General features: G+C 46.5%; 1 protein-coding gene and 1 long non-coding RNA gene across 4 annotated transcripts in view; both read right to left on the bottom strand.

Annotated features, from left to right (window-relative positions):
- Nucleotides 1–7,974, bottom strand: part of ICA1L (islet cell autoantigen 1 like) — a 32,637-nt gene extending 24,663 nt beyond the window's left edge. Inside the window, exon 1 of one of the 3 annotated variants that reach the window (XM_072121199.1) lies at nt 7,754–7,974. The gene's annotated coding sequence lies outside the window, so the exon portion shown is untranslated. The remainder of the gene's footprint in view (nt 1–7,753) is intronic. The other 2 variants (XM_072121198.1, XM_072121202.1) reach the window with 2 other exon arrangements.
- Nucleotides 7,975–10,750: 2,776 nt separating this feature from the next.
- On the bottom strand, nt 10,751–14,092 carry LOC140075384 (uncharacterized). The gene is made up of 3 exons (XR_011849410.1): nt 13,556–14,092; nt 11,727–12,058; nt 10,751–10,865 (listed from the first exon to the last, which is right to left on the bottom strand). It is a non-coding gene; the product is annotated as an uncharacterized lncRNA (long non-coding RNA).
- Nucleotides 14,093–21,068: the final 6,976 nt, after the last annotated feature.

Here is a 21,068-nt window from a genome sequence, read left to right as displayed (position 1 = left end):
CACGGGAATAACAATACCACCACAGCAGGGGGCACACGGGAATAATACCACCACAGCAGGGGGCACACGGGAATAATAATACCACCACAGCAGGGGGCACACGGGAATAATACCACCACAGCAGGGGGCACACGGGAATAATCATACCACCACAGCAGGGGGCACACGGGAATAATACCACCACAGCAGGGGGCACACGGGAATAATAATAACGCCACAGCAGGGGGCACACAGGAATAATACCACCACAGCAGGGGGCACACGGGAATAATACCACCACAGCAGGGGGCACACGGGAATAATAATAACGCCACAGCAGGGGGCACACAGGAATAATAATAACACCACAGCAGGGGGCACACAGGAATAATACCACCACAGCAGGGGGCACACGGGAATAATAATAACGCCACAGCAGGGGGCACACGGGAATAATAATAACGCCACAGCAGGGGGCACACGGGAATAATAATACCACCACAGCAGGGGGCACACGGGAATAATAATACCACCACAGCAGGGGGCACACGGGAATAATAATACCGCCACAGCAGGGAGCACATGGGAATAATACCGCCACAGCAGGGGGCACACGGGAATAATAATAACGCCACAGCAGGGGGCACACGGGAATAATAATAACGCCACAGCAGGGGGCACACAGGAATAATACCACCACAGCAGGGGGCACACGGGAATAATAATACCGCCACAGCAGGGGGCACACGGGAATAATACCACCACAGCAGGGGGCACACGGGAATAATACCACCACAGCAGGGGGCACACGGGAATAATACCACCACAGCAGGGGGCACACGGGAATAATACCACCACAGCAGGGGGCACACGGGAATAATACCACCACAGCAGGGGGCACACGGGAATAATACCACCACAGCAGGGGGCACACGGGAATAATAATACCACCACAGCAGGGGGCACACGGGAATAATAATAACACCACAGCAGGGGGCACACAGGAATAATAATACCACCACAGCAGGGGGCACACGGGAATAATAACACCACAGCAGGGGGCACACGGGAATAATAATACCGCCACAGCAGGGGGCACACGGGAATAATACCACCACAGCAGGGGGCACACGGGAATAATACCACCACAGCAGGGGGCACACGGGAATAATACCACCACAGCAGGGGGCACACGGGAATAATAATACCACCACAGCAGGGGGCACACGGGAATAATAATACCACCACAGCAGGGGGCACACGGGAATAATAATACCACCACAGCAGGGGGCACACGGGAATAATACCACCACAGCAGGGGGCACACGGGAATAATAATAACGCCACAGCAGGGGGCACACGGGAATAATAATAACGCCACAGCAGGGGGCACACGGGAATAATACCACCACAGCAGGGGGCACACGGGAATAATAATAACGCCACAGCAGGGGGCACACGGGAATAATAATAACGCCACAGCAGGGGGCACACGGGAATAATACCACCACAGCAGGGGGCACACGGGAATAATACCACCACAGCAGGGGGCACACGGGAATAATACCACCACAGCAGGGGGCACACGGGAATAATAATAACACCACAGCAGGGGGCACAGGGGGAATAATACCACCACAGCAGGGGGCACACGGGAATAATACCACCACAGCAGGGGGCACACGGGAATAATAATACCACCACAGCAGGGGGCACACGGGAATAATACCACCACAGCAGGGGGCACACGGGAATAATAATACCGCCACAGCAGGGGGCACACGGGAATAATAATAACAACACAGCAGGGGGCACACAGGAATAATACCACCACAGCAGGGGGCACACGGGAATAATAATAACGCCACAGCAGGGGGCACACGGGAATAATAACACCACAGCAGGGGGCACACGGGAATAATAATACCACCACAGCAGGGGGCACACGGGAATAATAATAACGCCACAGCAGGGGGCACACGGGAATAATAATAACGCCACAGCAGGGGGCACACGGGAATAATAATAACGCCACAGCAGGGGGCACACGGGAATAATAATACCACCACAGCAGGGGGCACACGGGAATAATAATAACGCCACAGCAGGGGGCACACGGGAATAATAATAACGCCACAGCAGGGGGCACACGGGAATAATAATACCGCCACAGCAGGGGGCACACGGGACCGCCACAGCAGGGGGCACACGGGAATAATACCACCACAGCAGGGGGCACACGGGAATAATAATAACGCCACAGCAGGGGGCACACGGGAATAATACCACCACAGCAGGGGGCACACGGGAATAATACCACCACAGCAGGGGGCACACGGGAATAATAATAACTCCACAGCAGGGGGCACACGGGAATAATACCACCACAGCAGGGGGCACACGGGAATAATACCACCACAGCAGGGGGCACACGGGAATAATAATAACACCACAGCAGGGGGCACACAGGAATAATAATACCACCACAGCAGGGGGCACACGGGAATAATACCACCACAGCAGGGGGCACACGGGAATAATAATACCACCACAGCAGGGGGCACACGGGAATAATACCACCACAGCAGGGGGCACACGGGAATAATAATACCGCCACAGCAGGGGGCACACTGGAATAATAATAACACCACAGCAGGGGGCACACAGGAATAATACCACCACAGCAGGGGGCACACGGGAATAATAATACCACCACAGCAGGGGGCACACGGGAATAATACCACCACAGCAGGGGGCACACGGGAATAATAATACCGCCACAGCAGGGGGCACACTGGAATAATAATAACACCACAGCAGGGGGCACACGGGAATAATAATAACGCCACAGCAGGGGGCACACGGGAATAACAATACCACCACAGCAGGGGGCACACGGGAATAATACTACCACAGCAGGGGGCACACGGGAATAATCATACCACCACAGCAGGGGGCACACGGGAATAATACCACCACAGCAGGGGGCACACGGGAATAACAATACCACCACAGCAGGGGGCACACGGGAATAATACCACCACAGCAGGGGGCACACGGGAATAATAATACCACCACAGCAGGGGGCACACGGGAATAATACCACCACAGCAGGGGGCACACGGGAATAATCATACCACCACAGCAGGGGGCACACGGGAATAATACCACCACAGCAGGGGGCACACGGGAATAATAATAACGCCACAGCAGGGGGCACACAGGAATAATACCACCACAGCAGGGGGCACACGGGAATAATACCACCACAGCAGGGGGCACACGGGAATAATAATAACGCCACAGCAGGGGGCACACAGGAATAATAATAACACCACAGCAGGGGGCACACAGGAATAATACCACCACAGCAGGGGGCACACGGGAATAATAATAACGCCACAGCAGGGGGCACACGGGAATAATAATAACGCCACAGCAGGGGGCACACGGGAATAATAATACCACCACAGCAGGGGGCACACGGGAATAATAATACCACCACAGCAGGGGGCACACGGGAATAATAATACCGCCACAGCAGGGAGCACATGGGAATAATACCGCCACAGCAGGGGGCACACGGGAATAATAATAACGCCACAGCAGGGGGCACACGGGAATAATAATAACGCCACAGCAGGGGGCACACAGGAATAATACCACCACAGCAGGGGGCACACGGGAATAATAATACCGCCACAGCAGGGGGCACACGGGAATAATACCGCCACAGCAGGGGGCACACGGGAATAATACCACCACAGCAGGGGGCACACGGGAATAATACCACCACAGCAGGGGGCACACGGGAATAATACCACCACAGCAGGGGGCACACGGGAATAATACCACCACAGCAGGGGGCACACGGGAATAATACCACCACAGCAGGGGGCACACGGGAATAATAATACCACCACAGCAGGGGGCACACGGGAATAATAATACCACCACAGCAGGGGGCACACGGGAATAATAATAACACCACAGCAGGGGGCACACAGGAATAATAATACCACCACAGCAGGGGGCACACGGGAATAATAATAACACCACAGCAGGGGGCACACGGAAATAATACCACCACAGCAGGGGGCACACGGGAATAATACCACCACAGCAGGGGGCACACGGGAATAATACCACCACAGCAGGGGGCACACGGGAATAATAATAACACCACAGCAGGGGGCACAGGGGGAATAATACCACCACAGCAGGGGGCACACGGGAATAATACCACCACAGCAGGGGGCACACGGGAATAATAATACCACCACAGCAGGGGGCACACGGGAATAATACCACCACAGCAGGGGGCACACGGGAATAATAATACCGCCACAGCAGGGGGCACACGGGAATAATAATAACAACACAGCAGGGGGCACACAGGAATAATACCACCACAGCAGGGGGCACACGGGAATAATAATAACGCCACAGCAGGGGGCACACGGGAATAATAACACCACAGCAGGGGGCACACGGGAATAATAATACCACCACAGCAGGGGGCACACGGGAATAATAATAACGCCACAGCAGGGGGCACACGGGAATAATAATAACGCCACAGCAGGGGGCACACGGGAATAATAATAACGCCACAGCAGGGGGCACACGGGAATAATAATACCACCACAGCAGGGGGCACACGGGAATAATAATAACGCCACAGCAGGGGGCACACGGGAATAATAATAACGCCACAGCAGGGGGCACACGGGAATAATAATACCGCCACAGCAGGGGGCACACGGGACCGCCACAGCAGGGGGCACACGGGAATAATACCACCACAGCAGGGGGCACACGGGAATAATAATAACGCCACAGCAGGGGGCACACGGGAATAATACCACCACAGCAGGGGGCACACGGGAATAATACCACCACAGCAGGGGGCACACGGGAATAATAATAACTCCACAGCAGGGGGCACACGGGAATAATACCACCACAGCAGGGGGCACACGGGAATAATACCACCACAGCAGGGGGCACACGGGAATAATAATAACACCACAGCAGGGGGCACACAGGAATAATAATACCACCACAGCAGGGGGCACACGGGAATAATACCACCACAGCAGGGGGCACACGGGAATAATAATACCACCACAGCAGGGGGCACACGGGAATAATACCACCACAGCAGGGGGCACACGGGAATAATAATACCGCCACAGCAGGGGGCACACTGGAATAATAATAACACCACAGCAGGGGGCACACAGGAATAATACCACCACAGCAGGGGGCACACGGGAATAATAATACCACCACAGCAGGGGGCACACGGGAATAATACCACCACAGCAGGGGGCACACGGGAATAATAATACCGCCACAGCAGGGGGCACACTGGAATAATAATAACACCACAGCAGGGGGCACACAGGAATAATAATAACGCCACAGCAGGGGGCACACGGGAATAACAATACCACCACAGCAGGGGGCACACGGGAATAATACTACCACAGCAGGGGGCACACGGGAATAATCATACCACCACAGCAGGGGGCACACGGGAATAATACCACCACAGCAGGGGGCACACGGGAATAACAATACCACCACAGCAGGGGGCACACGGGAATAATACCACCACAGCAGGGGGCACACGGGAATAATAATACCACCACAGCAGGGGGCACACGGGAATAATACCACCACAGCAGGGGGCACACGGGAATAATCATACCACCACAGCAGGGGGCACACGGGAATAATACCACCACAGCAGGGGGCACACGGGAATAATAATAACGCCACAGCAGGGGGCACACAGGAATAATACCACCACAGCAGGGGGCACACGGGAATAATACCACCACAGCAGGGGGCACACGGGAATAATAATAACGCCACAGCAGGGGGCACACAGGAATAATAATAACACCACAGCAGGGGGCACACAGGAATAATACCACCACAGCAGGGGGCACACGGGAATAATAATAACGCCACAGCAGGGGGCACACGGGAATAATAATAACGCCACAGCAGGGGGCACACGGGAATAATAATACCACCACAGCAGGGGGCACACGGGAATAATAATACCACCACAGCAGGGGGCACACGGGAATAATAATACCGCCACAGCAGGGAGCACATGGGAATAATACCGCCACAGCAGGGGGCACACGGGAATAATAATAACGCCACAGCAGGGGGCACACGGGAATAATAATAACGCCACAGCAGGGGGCACACAGGAATAATACCACCACAGCAGGGGGCACACGGGAATAATAATACCGCCACAGCAGGGGGCACACGGGAATAATACCGCCACAGCAGGGGGCACACGGGAATAATACCACCACAGCAGGGGGCACACGGGAATAATACCACCACAGCAGGGGGCACACGGGAATAATACCACCACAGCAGGGGGCACACGGGAATAATACCACCACAGCAGGGGGCACACGGGAATAATACCACCACAGCAGGGGGCACACGGGAATAATAATACCACCACAGCAGGGGGCACACGGGAATAATAATACCACCACAGCAGGGGGCACACGGGAATAATAATAACACCACAGCAGGGGGCACACAGGAATAATAATACCACCACAGCAGGGGGCACACGGGAATAATAACACCACAGCAGGGGGCACACGGGAATAATAATACCGCCACAGCAGGGGGCACACGGGAATAATACCACCACAGCAGGGGGCACACGGGAATAATACCACCACAGCAGGGGGCACACGGGAATAATACCACCACAGCAGGGGGCACACGGGAATAATAATACCACCACAGCAGGGGGCACACGGGAATAATAATACCACCACAGCAGGGGGCACACGGGAATAATAATACCAGCACAGCAGGGGGCACACTGGAATAATAATAACACCACAGCAGGGGGCACACAGGAATAATAATACCACCACAGCAGGGGGCACACGGGAATAATAATAACGCCACAGCAGGGGGCACACGGGAATAATAACACCACAGCAGGGGGCACACGGGAATAATAATACCACCACAGCAGGGGGCACACGGGAATAATAATAACGCCACAGCAGGGGGCACACAGGAATAATAATAACGCCACAGCAGGGGGCACACGGGAATAATAATAACGCCACAGCAGGGGGCACACGGGAATAATACTGCCACAGCAAGGGGCACACGGGAATAATAATAACGCCACAGCAGGGGGCACAGGGGAATAATAATAACGCCACAGCAGGGGGCACACGGGAATAATACCGCCACAGCAGGGGGCACACGGGAATAATACCGCCACAGCAGGGGGCATGGGGTGATGGGGCAGTGATGGGGTGGGGATGGGGCCACAGCAGGAGATGGGGTGATGGGGTGGGGATGGGGCAGTGATAGGGCATTGGTGGGGCAGTGATGGGGCATTGGTGGGGCAGTGATGGGGTGGGGATGGGTCAGTGATGGGGCATTGGTGGGTCAGTGATGGGGCATTGGTGGGTCAGTGATGGGGCATTGGTGGGTCAGTGATGGGGCATTGGTGGGTCAGTGATGGGGCATTGGTGGGTCAGTGATGGGGCATTGGTGGGTCAGTGATGGGGCATTGGTGGGGCAGTGATGGGGTGATGGGGCGCTGAGGTGACTGCGCTGGGGGAAGGGATCCCACCTCCAGTCCACATCTCCCATCAGTTGCCATGACTACCATCCCGCACCCCAGCCGTGGCACAGGGTGGCAGCGCACTGGTAGCAATGAGACGCTGACAGTGAGAGAAGGAGAGCGGGATCTTACCAGTGTCGTCTCCACTACAGAGTCGTCCTCCGAAAACACACACCTGTCCGTCCACTGACAAACGGGATGAAGGCGAACGCTGGAAACACTAGTGCGCATGCGCTGTAATTCCCAGCCGGCCACCGTACAATTCAGGAAGTGTCTGAATTGTAGTCCCTAGCAACGAGTACAAGAACCTCTGCAGGACATGTAACTGGAGCGGAGCTGCTCCTCTATCTGGTCACTAGTGCGGGATCCAGTGTACACAGATCATTGCTGGAGGCTCCTGACATGTAGTACCTGCAGCGGCCGCAGCTGGCGAGGGGGCGCATGTGTAGATAGGCTTAATTCACACTTGCGTTAAACAGCTCCCTCCCAAATATATTAATTGTTCACAATGGTGAACGGAGACTTAAGGTTCACCTGCCGTATTTAGTTTCCTTTACATCTTGGTTGAAGCCCCAGGGCACAAGTAGGAACAAAGCCTTAGTGGGGTTTCCTTGATGCATCTAAAATCATACATAACCATGTGAGGAATTTTGGGGAGAATGAGATGGCATTGCTACCATTTTTGGGACTGTGATCTCATTTTTAATTCTTTATGTATCGGCTATAAAGTGGCGATGGGAGCTATTTCCTGTTATAGGGTACGATGTCAGGAATTTCCTGAGTTATACGCCTGAGAGTCTCACGTTGTATTGGCAATTATTGCAACTTTAACATCATGGAGGTCGACGATCCTGCCAAAGGTGGTGGCCTGTGCCCTTTGTGTCTATGCCATTTTGGACCTTTAGGACCAGGCCTGATTTTTAAAATTTGCCCTGTGTTATTATAGGAGGTTATAACTTTGTGACGCTTTAACTTAACCAGGGGATTTTGAGATTGTTTTACCGTCACACATTGTACTTCAAAGTAATAGAAAAATTTTGATGATATATTTTGTGTTTTGTGATTTCTTAAAATGATTCATTTTCAAAGTTCAAAATTTTCTGCTTTTCAGCCAGATAGTCATAGCACCCAAGTAACTTTATAACTAACATTTCCCGAATGTCTGCTTTATATCGGCATAGGGTTTTATGCATCCTCTCTCTTTTCTAGGTTGTTAGGAGGTTCAGAATATTGGGTGCAATTTTTCTCATTTTTATGAAAATCACCAAAACCCTTATTTAGAGGCACCTCCTCAGCTTTAACTGACTTTGAGAGGCCTAAACAGCAGTAAAACCCCATACATTATGCCATTTTAGAAACTACACCCCTCCATGTGTAAAAAATCAACTTTAAGAAGTGTTAACCCTTTAGATGCTTCACATGGGTTAAAACACAATGGAGGTGTAATTTACAAGCTGTAATTTTTTTTTAGACAATATATTAATTTTGGCCAAAAATTAAACCGTTACAAAGTATTAAATGACAAAAAACTCCACAAAGTTTGATACCCAATTTCTCCCGAGTATGAGGATGCCCCATATGTGGTGGTGACTGCTGTATGGGCGCACAGCCGGGCATAGGACAGAAGCTGCGCCATTCACAGCAGATCTATAAAGTCACATTTTACAGGCTATAAAATGTTTATTTTTTGTAATTTGGACATATGGGAGATGTGTTACTTTTTGATTACTTTTTATGCGCGTTTTATGAGGTCAGATGTGAAAATTTCATAATTTTTGCAGGTTTTTTTGTGGGTTTTTTTTACGCCGTTCACCGTACGGGTTCAGTGACAATTTTATTTTATTGTACAGGTTGTAACGGACGTTGTGATGCCCAATATGTTGTGCTTTTTTTTGGTGATTTTCACTTTTTTATGTTTTATTGGATTATTGCATGGGATGGGACTTCAAGGGACTTTTATTCTTTTTTAATTGCACTTTTTTTTTTTTTTACAGTTTTATTTTGTCCCAGGGTGGGACATGAACAAGTTATCATTTGATCACTTGTTCATTGTAATATACTGCAATACTAATGTATTGCAGCATATTACATAGTTAGCCTATGCATTCTGCATAGGCTGACATCAGCCCTGTTAGATCGTGCTGTAAGCACGATCCTAACAGGCTTCTAGTGAAGGCAACCCTGGGGTCCTTATCGGTCTTCAGGGTTGCCATGGCAATGATCGGCACCTCCGTGCCATGCACAGAGGGTGCCGATCGTCGCGACGATTCACCATAGACGCTGCGGTCACAATGACCGCAGCCTCTACAGGGCTATCGCGATCCTGGCTGTTATTGCGGGATCCCGGCTACCGCGTTCTGCCGGGATCCCGTGGCGATCGCACGGGCTCAGAGGCCACATCTTATGACGTAGTATCACTTCAAGGTGCAGAAAGGGGTTAAATGCCGCCTGCATTTATGTGTATAAAGAAAGTTCATCTCATGTAATACACACAGGGAAAATATTCAACAAAATAATAAACAACAGAAAAACATGTAAACAGTAAATGTCAAAGTGATTTTTTATTCATTTTGGACAGACAATATTATACTATCTATCCAAAACTTATAGTAATGTCACATAATAAAGTCACATCTTGAACCAGTGAAGCATTTGTTTCCAAACGCATAACGTGTTTGTTTTTTTTACATGAATGAAATAAGTTTAGAAATATGACGATTATTGGATGGTTTTAGAAAAAAGACTTTGCCACAAGGGTTGATGTCAGTCTGATATTTTTGTGGCATAAGTTTTTTGGTTCTGTATGGGAAATTTGGACAATATTTCACTGGGTTTCTCTGGGACCCTAAGCCTTAATCATAATTATTTTATTTATATAGCTCACACAGATTGCGCAGTGCTGCACAGAGCTTGCCAAATCGGTCCCTATCCCCATGGGGCTCACAATCTACCAGTATGTTTTTCGAGCCTTCAACATGTGTGGCCAAGACACTGGAAAGGCACACAATTTACTACAAATCTGTACGTTGCAGTTCCTAGGTTTGTACGTTTTAGCTCGTCCATGGAGCATTATCAAGTGGCTTCATAATGGCTTGATGGAGGATCTGAAACATAATGTTTTTGTGCATTTACCATGGGTGAATAAAGAAATCTTCACTTTTGCAAGCAGTGCTGCTTCCATCAATTTTGTTGCATGCTGTGGTAGTTTGGAGACTGAAGGTGCAGGCGATAGAAACTAAAAACACTGACAACAAATTGAAATGGAACACCGGTGTCATCAGGGTATGGGGCTATACCATAGGTCATGCTCATTTTAATGATGAAATCTATTCATTTTTCCACTTCCAAGGGGTTGTCTGCTTTCTGCAAATAATTGCTATTTTTTGTGTAATAAAAAGTTATACAATTTTGCAGTAAACTTTTAAAATCAATTCCTTGTTTTTTGGATACATGTCAATCTATGATGATTTGATATAACACAGGTGTACGGATCACTATAGCACACGGCTCTCATTACTGTCTGTGACTCTAACGAGCCGTGTACCTGTGTGACATCTCATGACAAAAAATGTTTATCCACAGGAAGTAAACAATGAAGCTTCCTGATGAATGACAAAAAGCATATAGATATAAATATAGCCGAGATTTTGAAAACTGTGAAAAATTGGTACAGAAACTATATTGGAAAGTTGCATAACTTTTCATTATCAAAATATCAATTATATGCTGAAAGCCTCCTAATTAATAAAAGTTACATTTTCAAGTATTGGAAAATGGGGAATCTAGTCACCTCAACATGTTACTGGAAATTAGTGGGACATATAACGATCACTGTAAGTAGGGCAGAACGTACCAAAACCTGCTCAAGACAATAATGTCTTTCTACAAACATTCACACCAAATTTGGGACAGTTGGCACGAATAGAGTATAACAATGTGATGCCAGGCTCTTTATTAAATAAACCTACCGTAACTGAACCTTTTTATTACTGAAACGCTGGTCGGAGCTTTTCAGCTTTTGGTAGGATCAGAGCAGGAATATTGTCCCTAATGCTTGCAAAGTAATTACCTGATATTCACATAATGAAGTTCCTCTTCTAATTACCTTTTAGTCCACAGCTCCAAGGTGATACATTTCTAGCAATTATCCCACCGATGCTCATTTGAGATGGCACCATGGGTTATGTATTCCTAGGGGATACAATCAGTTTTTACTTAACTGAAATAGCAAAAATAAAATGTCAGTTCTATATTTTGTGTTACTAAGGAATGCTAGTCGTAGCTATTATTATTTATTTATAGAGCACCAAACTCGATCCCGAACACACACTGACGAAAGATGTCAGCAGACGCGAGTCTTGCACAGTTGCACAGTTACAGGTGAAAAAAAAAAATGGAAATGTCCTCCAGGGGTCTTTTATGACCTCATGCAGAGATCTAAAATGAAAAAAACATGCTAAATATTAGCAAATATTTAAAAATGAACATTTAGATTTCCAAATAAAATTTAAAAAATACTATACTATAAAAAACATTGCCCTAGTCGCCCCATTTGCCTGAGACTACACATATTCTATATCAAATTATTAATTTATAATGGTCATTTTGAGTTACTTTTAAAACTGAAAAAAATATATGCTATACAGTTTTTATATCTCTAAAATTAAGATTTTTTTAATTTTTAACTAACTCTCATTGACCCTCGGGGGCTTATATATGATTCCTCCCTGCTCTCCAATGCTGCCATTCTGCATTTGGTGGTGTTGGATAGCGCAATACTTAGAGATCTGTCCTGTACTGTTTGCAAAAAATCACTACTACACCCATCAACCTCCCCATCCTAGTGTATTCCCATATAGTGTGTGTGATATCTCGCCACCTGAGTGATCACATTCATCATCTTGTAACCCCACCATTGTCCTTTTTCACCTGTACTATTACCCCCATTGCCCCCCCAACCGCACTTTTAAGTGTGCTGCTGTAGTACTCACTTACATTGGACACACTTTTCAGTGTGCCATGTAAGTAGTACTCTGTGATATTAGCAGTAGGTGGGAGAGGAGAAGGAGAGTAGAAGTGATGCACACCATGTTTGGAGGAGGTAGTTGTGCGCGCCATGTTTGGAGGAGGTAGTTGTGCTCGCCGTGTTTGGAGGAGTAATTGTTGTGCACGCCATGTTTGGAGAAGTGTTGTGCATGCCATGTTTGGAGGAGTAAGTGTTGTGCACGCCGTATTTGGAGGAGTAAGTGCTGTGCATGTCAGGGGAAATCATGGCCTGTAAAACTTATATAGCTTTGGAGGTGTACAGTTTTCTTGCTTCCTATATAGAATCTGCTGGTAAGGACGAGTATCCATTTTATTTGTCATCCTTGTCATACCATAGTGACCCAGAGAAACCACCTTAGGACTAATGCTGAGGAAGTGCCCTTGGCTCTTCGGCTGAGGAAGTGCCTGGGACTTGTGACCCCCAGTAACTATGCCCTTAAGGTCCCTGACTTTACGGCCAGTCCTGGGATAAACATAGTCATATACATACACATGGCTCAGACTAGTGGACTCATACCTAATTGGTATGATAGTATTCCAGGCAAATCTATATGCTGCACAACATATTTCGCCAAACCGCACTTCTTTATATGCACAACCCCACAGGAGGACCCTGTAACTGCAGCAGATAGGGAGAACTAATTTATTGCATGTTTATTTCACATACAAACTAAATCAGGAATATACATAAAATAGCACTTCATGATCTCTGTAGTTCTGTGTGGTGACAACTTGGATAGATTATCAGGGTACAAGGTTTATATACATTTTCATTTAGCTTCTGAACATTGTACTAGTATCTGACACATAGAAAGAGACATGAGACAGATGATGAGATTCATGAGATGGATATAATATACAATGGAAGTCTCAGCTCTGCTAACTCACCTATAACACACACAGTTCTGCTATATGCCTCCCTCCCTCTTCCCTGATATAAAGATTTTATCTGTCCGTAGTTTGTAGCTTTACTCTCATCACTATGTGTCGGATGTGTCGTTGTTTGCCGGCAGGAAGTCTCTCTCTCTCGCTGTGTGAGCTTGTTCTGGGATGCAAGGGACACTAGAGGTAGAGAGCACAGAACAGCTCAGCGTCAAACACAAAAATAAGATCTAAATTCAGAAGATCCAGGGTCGGATCTAGGGGCAACCAAAATTGTGTACTGATAGGGACTGATAGAGACAGGTTGGAATTATGTCTGTAAAATGCTGTATTTATGTTAATAACATTGAATTAGAGAATGTGTTATGTTGTTATCCCGAGTACATTTAACAAACTTGTCTTTGTGGGAATACCCCTTTAACGATGAGAATAATTCCATATATTTTCCATGATGTCCTCAGCTGGCTAGACCATGAAGCTGCCCTTCATATTTCATTAATAGAAGCCTCTATCTTTTCAGCCCAGGAGGATGCCATGGCTTTGGTAGAGTGAGCCCGAACTGTCCCTGGAACCATTAGGTTATGAGATTTGTAAGCATCCTTGTTAGCTGCCCTTATCCATATTGTTATAGACACCTTAGATGTTTTTCTGCCTTTATTCTTCCTACTAAATTGCAGCAGAATGTTGCACTTTAGCCAGGACTTGATCGCCTTAACGTAAAATAGAAGACATTGAACAAGTGTCATTTCTCTTCTTCAGTAGACCTTGGATTTTGACGGAAGGTTGGCAGGATGATTTTTTGATTCTGATGAAAACTTGAGGAGACCTTTGGAAAAAATTTTTAGCGACCATTTGAGTAACCTTATCATCAGATATTTTCAAGTAGAGTCCTTAGTGGAAAATGCTTGAATCTCTCCCCTCCGCCTAGCCGATGTTATGGCTATTAGCAAGGTTAATTTCAATGTTAGTTCTCTAATGTTTGAGGGATCTAGTGTTTCGATTGGTGGCCCAGTAAGTTAATTAAGGACTATGGATAAATTCCATTTGAGGCTTTAACAAACCTCTTGATCTATTTGTGCTCTGCCAGGGGTTTGTCAAAAACTTCACTGAGAGACTATGTTTGACCCTGGGCAAAGGAATCTCTCAGTTTTGCAACCCACCTAGACTGACTCGTTTCTGTCTAGACGACTACAAGTGACCAGGGATGCCAGGGCACCCCTCTCCTTAAATTTCTTGGTTGAGTCCACCAATTTAGGGATGATCTGACAAGAGGTGTCATTTTTTATTTTGCCATCGAGGTGAGGAAAGTTCTTGCCACAGGAAGTCAGAATCCACCTTTGTAATATACAAGTGTGACACTGGCTCCACTGGACTGACTGAATACAGGCAGTTAGCTGGCTTTGATAGAAAGCTACTTCCCCTTCTGCTGTGAGGACCGCAAATCTGAGAAACTTCTGGGGTGAATCCATTTTGAACTTCCTGTACAGTATATGGAGGTTCAAATTTCTTAGGTTGCAGATCATCCTGAAAGAGCCGTTCGTTTTTTTTCATCAGGAATAATGTCCTTTCCTTATTTTCTAAATTATCTAAAGTCACCACTTTATTGTCTTAGAGTTAGATATGGCTTCGCATAATGATTTTTTTATGTATTTACCTATAGTGGCATGAGTTGGAAAAAATACAGCAATATTAGCACTGAAATAGCACTTTTGAGGAAAAAAAATGCAATTTTTACTCTCACCTTTCACCTTGTATTACATTTTGGCTGCCATTTTGGAGGTTAACGTATGCATTTTGTAAACGCAATATTGACAACAATGTGATTGGACAAATCTCCTCTTCAGATGTTTGTAGCGCATGCGTTAAACACAAACAAAACGCAACGTGTGACTGCAGCCCTAAGCCTAAAACTAATGAGTCTGATGCGACTTGTGTACTTGCCAGAATGTTCCGGCCAAATGCACAGCGACCAGAACTCAGCACATCGGTTCAGTTCTGGTCTATGAGCGTTAGGGCAAGACATTCCAGCAAGCACACAATGCGAGTTAGTTGCATCAGACTCACTCGTGAGTTTTAGGCCTTAAAGGAAACCTACCACTTTAAGTGGTAGGTGTAAGAAGGCAATACCGAGCACCAGCTCAGGTTGAGCTGGTGCCGGAGCTTATTCTTGTTAGTATTTAAACCGCTGTATCGCGGTTTAAAACACTTTTTAAACTTTATGGCCGAAGATGCTTCGGCTCTCGTTCACTTCCTATGTAGCCGCGAGCACTGTTACGCGCATGGTGCGCCGAAGCATTTTCGTCCATAAAGTTTAAAAAATGTTTTGTTAGTGTTTTGTTAAAACACTAACAAAAATAAGCTCCGGCACCAGCTCACCCTGAGCTGGTGCTCGGTATTGCCTTCTTACACCTACCACTTCCAGTGGTAAGTTTCCTTTAACTGTTTCAACAGGATAAAGCCCATTTCTAAGGATTCTCATTGAATTACAGTACAATGGGTGACATTTACAATGAGAATTCTCAGAAAGAGTTGACATGCTCCAGATCTCCTTACAGAAAAAATTCACAAGTAATACACGTTATTGTGTGCATTTATCCTAAAAGTGGTTAAAAGATTGGTTCAAATGAATAAAATCTATTTATGCCACTTTCTGTGTCTGTCGTAATCATACATCAGTAGCGCCCTCTTGTGGCTACTGACGGTTTTCTCATGTGTAAGATTCCAAAACTTGCCTTCAACCATAGTGAGCAGAGATAGAAGTTTGATATGCACAATATGTGATTGTCATTTCAGGGCCATATTTATTGTTGATATTGCCCTGGGCACTCACAGTTCCTACGCCACCCATTGGGCAAAATGCACCATCACAAGTAAATGCATTTTCCAAGTAGAAACGTGTGTGGTGCATAACATTGTTACTCATCAATATTAATGTTAAAAGCTAAAATGGATGTGCATTTGCTGCACTTGAGATAGGAACGCAATTCAAGCACCGTGGGGAGGATATTTTCCTGATCCCATCTATGTCTACACTGAAACAGTTTTCTTCTGGAATCAGCACGTCTAGCATTGTTAACATGCCAAAGCATAAACCTTGTTCCAAATAGTACGCAGTTCAGTGTAAACGTAAATGCGATCGGGATTGTGCTTGGGCAGGAGTCAAACTGTCCACTTAGAAAGCAACACTGAATGACAATCAATTTCACAGGCATTTAGCAAGACAGACTCAATGAAGGAGCGGTTCTACAGATGGGGAATACAGACCACTGCTTTCTGGCTGATGTTTTGGTCAATTTTGAATGTTTGTGGTGCTTTCCCACTAGTGGTAGCATGAGACGGACGCTATAACCCACACAAGTTGCTCAGGTAGTGCAACACATCCAGGATGGCACATCAATGCGAGCTGTAGCCAGAAGATTTGCTGTGTCTGTCAGCAGTGTCCAGAGGCTGGAGGCGCTACCAGGAGTCAGGCCAGTACACCAGGAGACATGGAGGAGGGCAACAACCCAGCAGCAGGATCGCTACCTCCTCCTTTGTGCAAGTAGGAACAGGAGGATCACTGCCAGAGCCCTGCAAAATGACCTCCAGCAGGCCACAGATGTGCATGTGTCTGCACAAACGGTTATAGAGACCAACTCCATGAAGATGGTATGAGGGACATCCGAAGATGTGTGTTGTTCTTACAGCCCAACACTCTGCAGAACTCTGAGTACATGTCTGGAGTCTGGAGACACCGCGTAGAGCAATGTGCTGTCTGCACCATCCTTCAGCATGACCAGTTTGGAAGTGGGTCAGTGGTTTTAGATGGCATTTCTTTGGAGGGACGAACAGCCCTCCATGTGCTTGCCAGAGGTAGCGTGACCACCATTAGGTAACGAGATAAGATGCTCAGACCCCTTGGCCCTGCGTTCCTCCTAATGCAGGACAATTCTAGACATCATTTTTCTGGAATGTTTCAGCAGTTCCTGCAAGAAGAAGGCATTAATGTTATGGACTGGTCTGCTCATTCTCCAGACCTGAATCCGATTGAGTACATCTGAGACATCATGTCTCGCTCCACGTACCACAGACTGTTCCTCAGGAGACCATCCGCAATCTCATCAGGAGAATGCCAACGCGGGGCAGTAATGCCCTGCGCCGGCCCACTCCCAACTAACCGCGCCCTCCACTCAGCCGGCTGCGCCCCCCCTTCACTCCCCACTTCGATGACGGTGGCGGATTGGGGCAAATAAGGGCAAGTGCTAGCATTTCCGATTATTTCAGGGCCTCTACATCAGAGGTCCTGATAAATATGCCCCATAGCCTCTCTGATTTTCTTCTTTTACCTGGCCATGTCACCTTCTTCATGCCACAACTCATCTCTGCAGATTTAGCAACACAGACATTTTGGGTTCCTCATTTCATCATCATCTCCTCTATCTTCTCATTACAAACTTAATACTGTTCTGTTGTTCCCCTAGAATCACTAGTATGTCCCGACAGTAGCCAAGTCATAATGCCTGCCTCCAGTAGCCAATAGTCTTATAGACATCAGTGCTTCTATGCCTGAAATCAGTTTCTTGAGATTGTGACTATTCATTAGCCAGTCCCAGGGCTTTCCCCCAGTATTCAATAGTCAGTCCCAGAGCTTGCCCCCCCAACCCCTGTATCCAAGTCAGTCCCAGAGCTTGTCCATATGCCCATAGAGCTCAAGATCAAGAATTAAACAAATGTTTTTTCCCCATAACCCTTGATATGTTTGCTCACCAGAAAGGCATCCAGGCCTCTCCTGAACATGTACATAGAGTCCGCCATAACAACCTCCTGCGGCAGAGAGTTCCATAGTCTCACTGCTCTTACAGTAAAGAACCTCTGCCTCTGCCTATGTTGATGGTAAAATCGCCTCTCCTCTAGGCGCAGAGGATGCCCCCTTGTCCTGGTCACAGGCTTAGGCGTAAAAATATTTTTGGAGAGATCCTTGTACTGCCCGTTCAGGTATTTGTACATTGTAATGAGGTCTCCCCTCAGTCGTCTTTTTTTTAAACTGAATAATCCCAATTTTGTAATCTGCCATTGTATGCTAGTCCCTCTATTCCCCTAATAATCTTGGTTGCCCTCCTCTGCACCTGTTCCAGTTTTACTATGTCCTTTTTATACACTGGTGCCCAAAACTGTACACAATATTCCATGTGTGATCTGACCAGTGATTTGTATAAGGGCAAAACTATGTCCTTATCATGAGAATCTATTCCTCTCGATACATCCCATACAATTAAGTTTACCATCCGCCAATACCTGCAAGTCTTTTTCAGCTGCAGTTTTACCAAGTAATTGACTGTTTAGAACAGAATTGTACATTTTGGTTTCCATGGCCTGAGTGCATAACTTTACATTTATCTACATTGAACCTCATCAACTATTTCTCCGCCCATTCCCCCAGCTTCCACAAATCTCTCTTTAATATTATACTATCGGCCTCAGTATTAATTACTTTACACAGCTTAGTATAATCTGCAAATATTAAAAGTTGACTGTGTAAACCCACTACAAGGTCATTAATAAAAATATTAAAAGTAAGTGGCCCTTATTATGACCCCTGTGGCACTGTACAGGTAATGCTAACCCTCTCTGAGAATGTGCCATTATTGCCGACCGTCTGTTTTCTAGTCCCAGCTGTCTCATTTTATGTACCAATCTTTTATGCGGTTCAGTATCAGTCAGTCCCACAGCTTGCTCCCAGTATCCAATAGTCAGTCCAAGAGCTTGCCCCCCCCCGTATCCAATAATCGGTACCAGAGCCTGCCCCTAGTAGCCATTAATCAGTCCTAAAGCTTGCCCCTAGTAGCCATTAATCAGTCCCAAAGCTTGCCCCTAGTAGCCATTAGTCAGTCACAGTGCTTGCCCCCTGTATCCATTAGTCAGTTACAGAGCTTGACCCATAATCCAATAGTCAGTCACAGAGCTGACCCCAGTAGCCATTAGTGAAAATGTCTTGCGACACGTGAGGACATCGATCTCCACCTGTACCAGGACAGTTCTGGCCATAGGCCACCGACTCAACAGCACAGGCGAATGCATCATCAAACGATGCCTGCATCTCCTACAGGATGCCAACCTTCTCCACTGGTGCTTGCTTGCTTCTTATCTTTAACCCATTAAGGACACAGCCATCTTGTAGCTTAAGGCTCAGCCCCATTTTTTGCTATCTGACATGTCACTTTATATGGTTATAACTTTTGTACACTTTAACTTGACAAACTGATTTGGAGGTTGTTTTTTTCAGTTTATTATCCATATGTGACTTATCTGGTCTTTTAACCCCTAGGCGCACCAGGACGTTATAGTACGTCCCCGGGGCTAGATGCTTAGCGCACGGGGACGTTCTATAACGTCCTGCTTCTGGCATCGGCTCACGAACGGAGACGGTACCAGAAGCAGCGGCTGTCAGCTGTCTAGTACAGCTGACAGCCTGCGCTAACACCCGCGATCGGAGCCGGCTCCGATCGCGGGTGTTAACCCCTTACACGCCACGGTCAAACATGACCGCGGCGTGTAAGGGTGTTTGCGCTGTGGATCGGATCCCCCGTGCCGCTTACCGGGGGATCCGATCCACTTCTGGGCAGCTCCGAGGACTGGCATGTGCCCCGGAGCTGCCCAGTCTCCATGGCAGTCAGACCCCTTCCGGGTCTGACTGTAAACTGTCTGAGCATGCGCAAGCTTGCTCAGACAGTTTACACTGCTCTACAATAAAATAGTATTGTAGAGCAGTGTATTGAACTTAAACCAGTGATCAGAGCATCACTGGTTCAAGTTCAAGTATGTATAAGTAAAAATATGCAAAAACACTTAACACTACACATTATAATAAATAAAAAATAAATACATAAAAATATAAGCCCCTAAAATGTCACTTTCCCATAAAAACACTTAATAAAGTATAAAAAACATAAAAACACAAAAAACCCCGCATATTTGGTATTGCCGCGTCCGTAACAATCTGTATAATAAAACAGAATCGTTACTGGACCCGCACGGTACACTCCGTAGAAAAAAAAACGCAAAAACGTTCCGAAAAAAGATAATTTTTAATTAATACCCTATTAAAAAATGCTCTAAAAAGTAATTTTAAAAATGTTATGCACTCCAAAATAAGCCCACTAAAAAGAACAACTCTTCTCGCAAAAATAAGCCCCTAACTAGATTTGTCAGCCGAAAAATAAAAAAGTTATGCATATGAAAAGATGATGATGCTAAAATGAACAAGATTTTCTCCAAATTGGTTTTTATTCAGTACAATTGAATAAAATACACAAAACCCCCACATATTTGGTATCCCTGCGTCCGTAACAATCTGCATAATAAAACAGAATCGTTATTAGATCCGCAAAGTTAACCCCGTAAAAAACAAAACAAAAAAAAGCTCCAGAAAAAAGATCATTTTCAATTAATACCCTATAAAAATGCTCTAAAAAGGGATTTAAAAAATGTTATGCACTCTAAATTAAGACCACTAAAAAGAACAATCCTTCTTGCAAAAAAT

This window comes from Engystomops pustulosus, chromosome 8 (genome assembly GCF_040894005.1).
Source record: "Engystomops pustulosus chromosome 8, aEngPut4.maternal, whole genome shotgun sequence".
In the NCBI taxonomy this organism is placed as follows: domain Eukaryota; kingdom Metazoa; phylum Chordata; class Amphibia; order Anura; family Leptodactylidae; genus Engystomops; species Engystomops pustulosus.
The sequence above is the reverse complement of the archived record's forward strand: the minus strand, read 5'-3'. Positions and strand labels throughout refer to the sequence as shown.